The sequence below is a fragment of the Notamacropus eugenii genome, chromosome 4 (genome assembly GCF_028372415.1).
Source record: "Notamacropus eugenii isolate mMacEug1 chromosome 4, mMacEug1.pri_v2, whole genome shotgun sequence".
Taxonomy (NCBI): domain Eukaryota; kingdom Metazoa; phylum Chordata; class Mammalia; order Diprotodontia; family Macropodidae; genus Notamacropus; species Notamacropus eugenii.
Window position 1 is genome coordinate 368,131,614 of NC_092875.1, and position 12,293 is coordinate 368,143,906.

Genomic DNA, 12,293 nt, shown 5'->3' on the forward strand with positions numbered 1-12,293 from the left:
GGTTTTTGGCTACGAAGACTTCTTCATTTTGTTCCAGTGATAAACTGAAGGCAACTTCTCATTTCTCTTTAGTCACTCAGTAGGCAAAATACAAGACCCAGGAAGGACTCAGGAACAGAAGCTCATTCATTATAAGTTATTGTGTTTTATCTAGACTTGTGATTCCATCAGCACCTGGGCCTCTCAGTGGGGAAGCTTCCCCCATACAGATTTGCAACTGAGCTTAAAATATATATTCTTAGAGAATTGCTTGGGGGCACTAAGAGGTTAAGTGACTTGTCCAGGGTTATATAACTGTATGTGACAGAGTCTTCATGATTTCAAGGCTGGGCCTCCATCCACTCTGCCATGACATGCTGCCTCATACAAGTCACTAAATCCCTCTAAATTACCAAGACTTCCATTGGAATATAAATTGGAGAGGGTTACTCTGTCTGTACTCTACCAGATCACCTTTCCCTATATGTAAAGCCATGGAGAGCTTTTCCTCAAATGTTTATGTAGATTCCCACAATTAAAACTCTCTATAGATTAAAAAGATTCCTTCATCATGGAAAGAGTAGTGAATTATTTTTCATAAGTCTCATCAAAGTGAATTCCCATGCATTTTTCTCTAAAATCAGGATTCTTCTCTCTATGCCTTTGGGTCCCTTTGATTAGCTTTCACTGTCTTTGATTCTTCAATTTGAAAGTTAGGATTAGTTTTGTATGCACTGAGCAAGTCACCATAGAGCAGTGCCATTCCTAAAATTCTTATGCACTTATATTTTTAACAGAAACAAGAACAACAAAAAAATGTTACCTTAGGAATGTAAGAACCTGAGGCTTAGATTTTTGCTTATGCAACAGAGTCATATCATTCATGTCAGTAAAAATGTTAGTGGAAACCACAAGTTACTTTTGAAGTTCTTTCTTTGTTTTGCTTTATTTGTTCCAATTGGGGAAGACGAGAGGAGGACTGTTAAGAATTGGGTGCCGCGAAAAAGAAGGAAAAGAGTCACTTCTTTTCTTTTTTAAAGAAAATGCAGAGAATTTTTTAAAAAGCCAGAAAGAAGCACTGATAAGTAGGATGTCTTTGAAAGCTGCATGTTGAACTTAAAATATACTTAACAAGACAAACTAACCTGTACATGATGAAGACTGGAATTTTTATGTGTAAAACTCTTTTTCCATTCTACCATATATGTAGGAATGCCCATTTAATTTGTTGTTTTCTAGACAGTACACAATTGTGGCAGCTTCTCTTTTAATTTAAAATGTCAGTAAGATAGGTCTGGTCATGTCATCCTTTACTGAGCAAAAAGATGGAACCCTAGCCCAGCTCAGGATTACCATTTCTAAAAATAGCTAAAAATGCCTGCTGGCTGAGCAGCCATTCATGCAAATATGGGTCTGTATGGTGAAGTAGATCAGTTAACCCAGGTTGACTACCAAGTTGATCCATTGTTTCAGTTAAAATAATACTTCCAATCGCCTGGCATAAAGAGAGGAGAAAAGGAGCTTTTGAAACATCAAGTCTCATTTGAGAAAAGGTAGAAGAGGAATAAGAAATATTGTCTCATACAGACCTCAGTTGCAGGTCATACAAATGGCAAAGCAAGAAGCTATTTGCACGGAAGAACAACTCAGATACAGTCAGCAAAAATCATGATTAAAACCCAAGTCCTCTGACTCCACTTTCAATAATCTTTCCCATCATTGATGTGAGTGGTATGAGGAGATTCATCAGATGCCCTGTGGAAACCGGAGGAAAGTTTTCCTGTCAAAAGTCTTGAGTAGGTCTGGTTTGTATTCATATAAGATGAAATAAAATATTATGTCTAATTCTAGTCTTTTGTTTGGACTGTTTTCATCCCTTCATGTTGTATATTACTGTAATTCTGAACTCCCTAATATTCTGATCGTACCATTTCCAATTTTTTTAATTGCCATTTCATTGTTTTTATTAGCCCCTTTCAATCCCTTTCTCTACTTTTATTTATTTTCATCATTTATTTCTTAATATTAAGTTTCAAATTCTCTCTCCCGCTCATTGAAAAGACAAGCAATATAATACCTATTGTATATGTCAAGTCATACAAAACATATTTCTATGTTAACCATTCTAATTCTTAAAAGCCTTTCATGGATGCCCATTGCCTATTAAACTGACTTCAAATGCCTTAGCCTGGTATTTAAGGTCAGGGACTATACGATTCTTACCCACCATGCTAGCTTATATTATTATTTCTCTTTATATATTCTATATTTTAGCCACTACCTGATCGACTATCCAATATTAGACTATGCATGATCTCTCAAACACATCCATCAGTTTTCTGTCACCTTTTCCTTATCTGGAATATCCTACTTCCCTCTTTCTGACTACTGAAATCCTCATCTCAAAAACCAGTTTATATACAACCTCTTCCATTTTTCTTTCCCTGATTCTCACAGTCAGAAAGTGAGTTCTTTCTCCTCTGAACTCTCAAATGTTTTGTTTGGAATTTTCTTGTGTGTGTATACACACACACATGTGCTTATTCCCACAATAATGTGATCTTTAATCACATTATTCAATCAGAGGCACTTGATTATACTAAAACAAAAAATGCATTATCAATATAGAGATAAAACCCAAAGCCAAAAGATATAGTGTCTTGTTCATGGAACGGTCAGGAGTCCAGTGTCATTGGATTAAAGAACATGTATTGAAGAGTAAAGAATAAGAAGACTGGAAGATAGGAGGAAACTAGATCATAAAGGTCTTTCAATGCCAAACCACCTTTTGTATTTGCTCCTAAAGACTATAGGGAGCCACTGGAGTTTACTGAGAAGGGCAGTTGATACATTCAGCACTGTACTTTAGGAAGTTATTTTTGCAGCTGAATGGAGAATGGATTGGAATGGATTGAAATGGGGCTGGCGTCCCAAGGTGTGCTGACAGACTATTGGAATAATTCAATATTTCCCATATCTTTGATCCTGGGATTCTGTTTCTTACCAAAATAAAGCTCATTATTTTTTCCCCTCCTAAACCCTCATCCCCTCTCTCACTTTCACTTACTGTAGAAGGGCAACAACATTCTTCCAATCTAGGAGTGATCTGTTTTCATCATTGTCCAGCACAGTTCTTCCTTTGGAGTCCAAGGGAAAAGGAGAAAAGAGGGCTGAGGTCACGCTTGGTTGAGGGGTACAAAAATGTAACTGCTATACTCAGAGCCAGCCTTTGACAACACCATAGCATAGGCAAAGATGATCTAGAGTATCAGCCCATCAGAGCTTTAACTAGGGTACTATGATCTAGGCCAGGGTGGGGAACCTGTGGCCTTGAGACCACATTTGGCCCTCTAGGTCCTCAAGTGTGGACCGTTGACTGAATCCAAACTTCCCAAGTTTGAATCACAAACTTCATAATCAAAGGGCTGCACTTGAAGACCTAGAGGGCCACATGTGGCCTCAAGGCTGCAAGTTCCCCCACCCACCTGCCCCATGCTAGGCCTTCTTCCAGGGAACCAAAATTTAGAAGTCATTGATAATAACTGCGCCTCTGCGGCACAAAACAACTAAGCTTGGCGCTTGGTTATAAAAAATAGTTATTTAAAATAAGCTGTCATTTGGAGTCCTTTCTCCCTAGGTGAGCTTTTTCCCCAACCCATGGGCTAATTGTATTCTCTAGCATCTGATCACAGAATTGGCATCCCAATGTCTCTCCTATTTTTAACACACACTTCCTTGATATTCACCTTTTGTTTTTAGAGAAGTCCACATTCACTGCCTCTCTTTTCTCACCACCCACTTACTCTTCCCGTTTAAAATGTCATTCTGAATTGACATCCTCCTGTGAATAAAATAAGGAAATATTTTACACTGTGGGTATTTGATGGTTCTTGATCCAGTTCCCCACTCATACCATCCCACTTGGACATTACCTGGGTCAACCTGAGGTGATATACTCATGACAGAGTTTGTCCATGCGAGCTGTTATTCTCTTCTCCCCAAAAGTGTGCCTATCCTGAGTTTGCAGTAGAAGAAACTAAGATATTGTAGAAGTAAAGTCACTGACCCATGGTGAGTCTCTGGAGTGAGGCCCAGTCACACAGAAGCAGGGCATTTCCCAGCAGGGCAGTACATTACAGTGGCAGCTACAAATAAATGGAACAGATCTCTGAGGATTTCCAGAAAGGTGATTAAGGAAATTACGAAGCAGATATGGCTAGCTCAGTGTCCTTTTCAGGGTAGGGTAATATGCTCCCAACTGAGAACATACCCAGTGTCCACCCCTTCCAGTTATAAACTTGGGCAAATTAACATTCTTATAGGTCCCCAAGGTTCCAAGTCTAGCACCTCAGTAGTGTTTTACCTGAGCAACTAGAAATGTTAGTGGGCTTACTTTAAACCAAATTTACTGCTCATAAAAGATCTCCCTTGGCAGCTCTCAGGTACCATGAATCTCCAAGCTGACATGAAGCAATCACTGCTAACAATAGATGAGGAGATTTGGGTCCCTGTGGCCCACTCCATTGTACACCTGTCAATGAAGGTAGTGTGTGTATGTGTATGTGTATGAGTGTGAGTGTATGTGTGTGTGAATAAAGGACCAATGTCAGGAGTTCATGGTACATGCCACCATCAGATTTTAAACCTCCCCGTTGCACTTGAATTGTTTAAGGAAAACTGATTTGCATAAACCCTACCCAGTCTCAAGAGATCTCTTAAGTATGCCTTATGTCCCCCAAATACCTAGCAGCATTTGCAGACCTGTTCAGAAACATCTCAGAGATTCATAAAACATCCTTTCAGCCCTTTCTGCCAGGCTAGAAGCAGATATTAGCACAGGAGAAGAGGCAGTCTAGCTTGCAGATAGATGGATTGTGAATATCACCTCAGGCTACGTAGTTCAAGTCTCCTAGCTTTGAATTCTAGGGCTCCGGCCTGAAAATACAATAAAACTCAACAAAATGAGCTCAGCCCTCTAAATAGCCTGGCTGCGAGCAGGAAGAAATGAGGTGTGCACCACAAACCACATAAAACAATGAAAACAATTTAAAGACAAAATGTACAGGGAACGCAAGGAACGATTTCACAATATCAAAAGCATATGAGAGACTGCTGCTCTCTCCAGCACTCTGTAAAGCTTGGCACACCAGCCAGTAGGAGAGTAGCTCCTCTCCTCAAACTGGCCTTTTTCATTAGTTAAGCAAGGCTCCAGGCGGTCGGGCTAACCATTACTCCTGCCGCCCCCCCATACACCTGAAAAGTCTCTAGTGATGTCCATGTCAAGTGGATAAAATAGGAATCAAATCAGAGGGGACCATTGTCAGCAGATTAAGCAGACAGTGAACTGTTTTGCTATGGTGTGACTTGGCTTTCCAGGTCTAATGAAGGTCTTTGTTGAACAAGAGCTCCATCTATAGGGAAGACTCAGTTATATTAACACAGAATTTAGATGCACATGAGATAGCATTGATAATCATAACTGTAGTCAGAGAATCATAGAATTATAGGGCTGCAAAAGACCCTAGAGATTATCCAGTCCAAGCAGGATGGTCTTTGAAATCTGTTTACACATGTGGACAGCACTGATCTCTGATACTCCAACTCTCCAATGCCCCATTCCTAGGACTGAACTCATTCCTCTCTTCCAGCATCCCCCTCTTTCTGGCATCTGGGAATCTTCTATTATTTGGAGATCTGACCAACTTATTCACCTAATGTGGTAACAACTTAAAATATTACTCCTGCATTGGAAATTTTGCATTTTTAAAGAAGAAAAAAAGGAAAGGACAATACTTAACCCAAAAGAATGGTTCCTAATAGTCAATTTTAGGTACCTGCATAAAGGAAAGATTTCAGTGGATGGGTTTTTTTTTTAACAGATTTACCAAATCTAGAAGGCAATGGCCTACCACACCCGAGCAAAAAGCCAGCACCATGTTTGTGACTGTATTTATAAATTAAACAGATAATATGACATTTCCACCAATTGTAGAAATCTCTACCTCAACATATGCCGAATTTGTTTTTAGCAGCAGGGCCTCTCTACTCAAATTAGAACAAATGAGGAATTGCTGTGAAGCCTTTCTTTTTTTCTTTTTGCAACATTTCACCCCTTCTTATGGAAGAGACGAACATTCATTGATTCATTTATTCAACAAATATTTTTAAACACCAACTGTGCAAAAAAAACAAACTAAAACACTGTGCTAGGTTTTAGGGAAAGAACAAAGTTTAGATAAGACAGACATTTTAATGGGAAGATAAAACACAATCAGAGGCAAGTAAAATTATATAGTGCAACATAAGTATAGTAGAAAGAAGCAAAACAAGAAATGTCCCAGAGGGAGGGTTGCTATGAAACATCTTACTCTGGCTAGCCAAATTTTCCAGATGGTTGAGGATTCACCACGAACCTTTGTGTTGTTATTTTCGTTTTTGTTTTTATTTTAACTGTTATGGATCGAAATTTTTCTAAAAGGCATAACATTCACACAAACACACACACACATGCACGCACACCTTCCTGCCTTATTAAACAGAGTATTTCAAGAACACAATGATTTCTTGATACTTAAAGGCTTCCGTTATTGTATGGTTCTATTATAGTGATTCCCATAAGATCTACAGTAATGTTTGCTCCTGCAGTGAAATGGCTTTCATGAGCCGTACTTGTTGAGTTTTTAATATGGTTTTCCCAGCCTTCTCCTTCACTATTGATTATCCCTTTTCACTGATGAATGTTCTAACCTATAGCAACTCCTTTCCTCCTTTTCTAATCTGATGCCCCTGTAGCCTGGGAAATCAGGCTTTTTTGAAACCTGTATATTGGCACATGATCCTAAGACTCTTAAACTCTGAGAGATAGGGAGAGCTTTGAGGATTTCTGAGCAAAGTTCATGAGTTTCAGTGCATGGTCGTTTTGACATCTTCTTTGGCTGCTAAGAGGTCTGTTTTGTACACTTTTTGGTTCTTGACAATGTCACTGAGTTTTGTATAGACATGATGTATAATTAAAATAGTAATGATTGTAATGTTCATAAATGTTCATAAAAAGTTTTTTTACTGTCAAAACATATCCACAGTTTTTATCTCACTTGATCTTTGAAATCCTGTGATGTGGGAAGGGCCAGCATTACAATCTCCATTTTACAGATGAGGAAACTGATGAAGGAGTTATGACTTCTCCAAGGGCATGCTGCAGGTTAGCTGGAGACTCCAAGGCTAATGCATAAATGTAATGAAATTCTATAAAAATTAATAGATCATTTTATATCATGACTAGAAGTATTCCCCTATCTATGAAATATTAAAAATTTTTAAGACTTTGACAAGACTTTCAATATAATCTAAATTATATTGGGTGATGATGCTATGAATAGCATACACAACAAAATATTAAAAACATCTTAGAAATTCATATTAAATGAATAACAATTTATTTTTTTCTTTTTTAAATATGCCTTTGGCAAGCAATTATATAAAACCTGTTTTATGGGAAACCTAGATGTATTAGTTATGAGCCTTTGCCTCTGTGTATCTAGCTTGTCTCATAATGCTATGGAAGGAAACAAGAGTAAAGTGAAATTTGAAGAAAAAATTCAAGTTGATAAAAACAATTAACAGTGTCTGATGTATGATAATAACATTCAATTGCTGTATAATGAATGAGGAATGTAACAGGATCAACTTAATTTATTCATTCACATATTGACTGTGTGACCTTGGGCAGTCATTTAACCTCTGCTGTAGACAACTTTCTATGATTAAATGTTAGAGAAGATACCAGCTGCACTGGTGGAGGAATTCCACATTGGAGTTTCCTTCTATCAGTGAAGTCACAGGTCCAGTTTCAGGTTCTACGAAATGAAGGTGCTGGGCTTAGTAACTTCTAAGTTCCATTCTAGCTCAGCATTATCTTATAAGAAGTCACTTCCCCTCCCTGGGCCTCAATTTCCCTGACTGTAAAATGAGATTTGAACTAGATTACTTCTAGATTATAATCTATGGTCCTATGAAAACAGTTTCTAATCTCTAGTTTATAATCTACTGAATTCTGCACTAGTCAGACTACAACTGACTATTCTAATCTGTTCAGGGCACCACATTTCATTTATCTATTTATCCTCATTAATACTTTATTTTTTCCCAATTACATGTAAAGATAGTTTTCAACACTCATTTTTGTAAAATTTTGAGTTCCAAATTTTTCTCCCTCTTCCTTTCCCCAAGAGAGCAAGTAATTTGATATAGGTTATATAGGTACAATCATGTTAAACATGCTTCCACATTAGTTATATTGTAGCACCACATTTTAGGAAGACAACTTGACACACGGGTCGGCATACTAAGAAGTCATGTTATATAGGGATAACTTGAAGGAGCTGGGGATACTTAACCTAGAGAACAGACAATCAGAAAGAAATGATAACTCTACTAAGTATTTAAAAGACTATTATATGATAAAGGCATTAGACTTGTTCTGTTCAGCTTCAAAGGGCAGAACTAGAAGCATTTGATGAAAATTACAAAGAGGCAAAATGTAAAGAAAGCCAACCTGATCATTAGAACTATCTATACATGGTATCACTGGGGAAGCTAGGTGGTACAGAGGATAGTGCACCATTGCAGGAGTCAAGAGGACCTGAATTCAAATCTCACCTCAGACACTAGACACTCACTAGCTGTGTGACCTTGGGCAAGTCACTTAACCCCCATTGCCTTATCCTGAGTCATCTCCAGTCATCCTGACTGGAGATGGTCACTGGATCCAGATGGCTCTGGAGGACAAGTGAGGCTGGTGACCTGCATAGCCCTTCCTCACTCAAAACAAAGTCAAGTGCCAGTCATGTCATCATTTCTCTGATGGCATGGTCTTCTTTGGCAAGGAAGGACAAACATACACACATGGTATCTTGGGCCTTAGGAGACAGTGTGTTTTCCTTACTAGAAGTTTTAAATGCTGAGCCATCACTTGTCAGGTTGTCATCAAGGGGATTCTGAGGTCAGGGATTTACTCAGATCTGGATTATATCTGAGGCCCATTCCACTTGTAAGATTCTGTGAAAGATGAATCAATTGGAAAAGTCAGAATAAATAAGAATACATAAAACAGTCTATGCAAACAATTGCATTTCAGAGATTTTTCAGGTGAGTTGTGAATCAAGATTAGGTATATGTGCATGTGGTCATGTATATGCATATGCATGTCTATATGTATACATTCATCTGTATATTAAAGTACATATGCATGTGTGTATTCATATATATTCATCTATATGTGACTATGTACTTATGTGTATTTGTATGCAAGGTTATAAGGCATTGATAGAGAGCTAGACTGAATCCAGAGGACCTGGTCCAATCCTGCTTCAGACACATACTAGCCTAACAACCCTCAGCAAATCCTAAGTATTTTCTTTTCTCCCTTGATGATAGTGTCAGTCTTCTATGGATTACTTGCAAATTTTCCTTATTTGTACACAATTGTTTCCTCTTTTCTCCCACCATTAAAGTGTGATCATACTATTCCTCTAGAAGCACAAGTTCCCAAAGTGGGCAATACTGCCCCCTAGGAGGGGGTACTGGAATAATGCAGGGGGACCAGTAGTAACTTCAGGTGCAATTGAAGGGCACTGAATAAAAAGAAGGGGTCCATGGAAATATAAGGAAAAAAAAGAGAAGAAAATTTTGAAGAAACATTTATACATGTTTCATCTGTTGTGTAACAGAGTTAAAGTCATAGTGATTACATTATTTTCCACATAAGCACACAAAATGCAAGTTATAACCAACCAGTGGCCAAATCCACTGACAGGTCATAACAGGCAAGTGTTGGCTGGAGAGCACATAGGGCATTGTTAGGAAGTCCAGCCTGTATGGGCAGGAACATGGCTGTTTAATGACTTGTTTACAATGCAATATCACACAGTTACATGATGCAATACTGCATCATCCAAATTTCAATCGAGGAAAAAACCCACAAATTTACAATAAATTATTCAATTTAAAATGCATTATTTTTTTTAAAAATAGTTTATATTTTTTGAAATGATGCAAATTTTCAAAAAAACATTTAAACAGTTTTTAAAAGTAGATGGGGGAGCTGAGGAATTTGTTTTTTGAAAAGGAGGTAGTAGGTCAAATAAATTTGGGAACCTCTGCTCTAGAGCAGAGTGGCTTTTGCCTTCCTTCCTATCCTCAGCACTTAGTACAGTGTCTGGCACCTAGCAGTGGCTTAATAAATGCCTGTTGACTGTTTAATCTTGACTTAACTTCTCAGGGTTTCCAGGCAACTCTTTACAATTTTAACCTGGAGAGGAGGTATCAATCTAGATTGGTAGAGAAAGTCCCTTATTGGGGTTCCCTTTACAGTCTGGTGGGAAAAAGAATATATGTAGTTGTATTTAAATATATATATATATGTAAATGCTATAAATTATATATTATATATATTACACGTATATAACAATAATAAATTATATGTATATATATAATGACTGCAAAAAGCATGCCTCAGATGATATTCCTGAAGACTATGCTTGAGTAAAGATAGAGAGAGATGATATAAAGATAGATGACAGACAGACAGACAGACTGATAGATAGATAGATGGATAGATAGAGAGATGGATAGAGAGATGGATAGAGAGATAGATGGATAGATAGAGAGATGGATAGAGAGATGGATGGATAGATAGATGGATAGATAGAGAGATGGATAGAGAGATAGATGGATAGATAGAGAGATGGGTAGAGAGATGGATAGAGAGATAGATGGATAGATAGAGAGATGGATAGAGAGATGGATGGATAGATAGATGGATAGATAGAGAGATGGATAGAGAGATAGATGGATAGATAGAGAGATGGATAGAGAGATGGATAGAGAGATAGATGGATAGATAGAGAGATGGATAGAGAGATGGATGGATAGATAGATGGATAGATAGAGAGATGGATAGAGAGATAGATGGATAGATAGAGAGATGGATAGAGAGATAGATGGATAGAGATAGATGGATAGATAGATAGATAGATGATAGATAGATAGATAGATGATAGATAGATAGATTGATAGATAGATAGATGATAGATAGATAGATGATAGATAGATGATAGATAGATAGATAGATAGATAGATAGATAGATAGATAGATAGATAGATAGATAGATAGATAGATAGATAGATAGATAGATATGAGCAGCTAGGTGGCACAATGGCTAGAGTCCTGGGCTGGAAATCAGGACCACTCATCTTCACGAATTCAAATCTGGCCTCAGACACTTAATAGCAGTGTGACCCTATTCTAGTCACCTAACCCTGTTTGTCTCAGTTCCTTGTCTATAGAACGAGATGGAGAAGAAAATAGCAAATTACTCCAGTATTTTTGCCAAGAAAACCCCTAAATGGACTCACAGTCAGATGTGACTAAAAATGACTAAAAATATACACACACACTCATATATGCATACATATATATACCCATATTTACTTTTACCTGCTTTTAAAATATTTAATGTCATGCTTATCTACATATATATGTAAGAAGCACATATTTTATGCACATATGTATATGATTCATCCTTGGACCTTGTGAGAAGCCTCACTCACTCTTCAGGTCCCTCAGCCTAATCTCAGCCACTAATGGAATCACATAAGCAGGAATTCCTTGGGTTCAGTACATGATTCACTTGAAAGATCAGCCATGAATTGAGCTAACCACACTTTTCACTCCCTCAACCAGTTTTAATACAAAAAAATTCTGTGGCATAGATGGCAAAGTATAGAGTTAAAGGCATATTTTCCTCAGGAGCAAAATTTCCAATCCCACCCCCCATCCCCAGAGAATTGTGCATTCTAAATGCCCCAAGGCCTAGATCTGGAAACTAAGAATAAAGGATAAATATTCCCCAAGAAGTAGGTCCTCTAAAATATAAAGAAATAAAGACTGAATCTTCATGCATGCTACTTTGCCCAGAGACATTTCATTTGTTTTGTGACTGACGTCATGGTAATCATGCCCCTGAGAATATGGCAGAGTTAACCAAAAAACAGGAGATAAACGCAAATCAGAAAGTATGGAGCAAGTTTCAGGAGTGAGCACTTTGGGTGTGTATTCTTGATATCTTGCTGAATTAAAGTACATCAGGGAGGTTATAAAGAGACATAGGATCTATATGGAAAAGAAATACAACCTATTTCACCAAGATACAAATCTCAGAAAAAAAGGACTGATCATCCCTATTCAACATGACAAAGTCTAAGCATTATGCCTACTCATTTCTATGTAACACATAGACATGTACTTTCTCTTG

At 37.7% G+C, this 12,293-nt stretch overlaps 1 long non-coding RNA gene across 1 annotated transcript; it reads right to left on the reverse strand.

Moving 5' to 3' along the window:
* Positions 1-361: 361 nt before the first annotated feature.
* On the reverse strand, positions 362-3,997 carry LOC140498534 (uncharacterized). The gene is made up of 4 exons (XR_011965129.1): positions 3,912-3,997; positions 3,726-3,820; positions 3,047-3,116; positions 362-1,734 (listed from the first exon to the last, which is right to left on the reverse strand). It is a non-coding gene; the product is annotated as an uncharacterized lncRNA (long non-coding RNA).
* Positions 3,998-12,293: the final 8,296 nt, after the last annotated feature.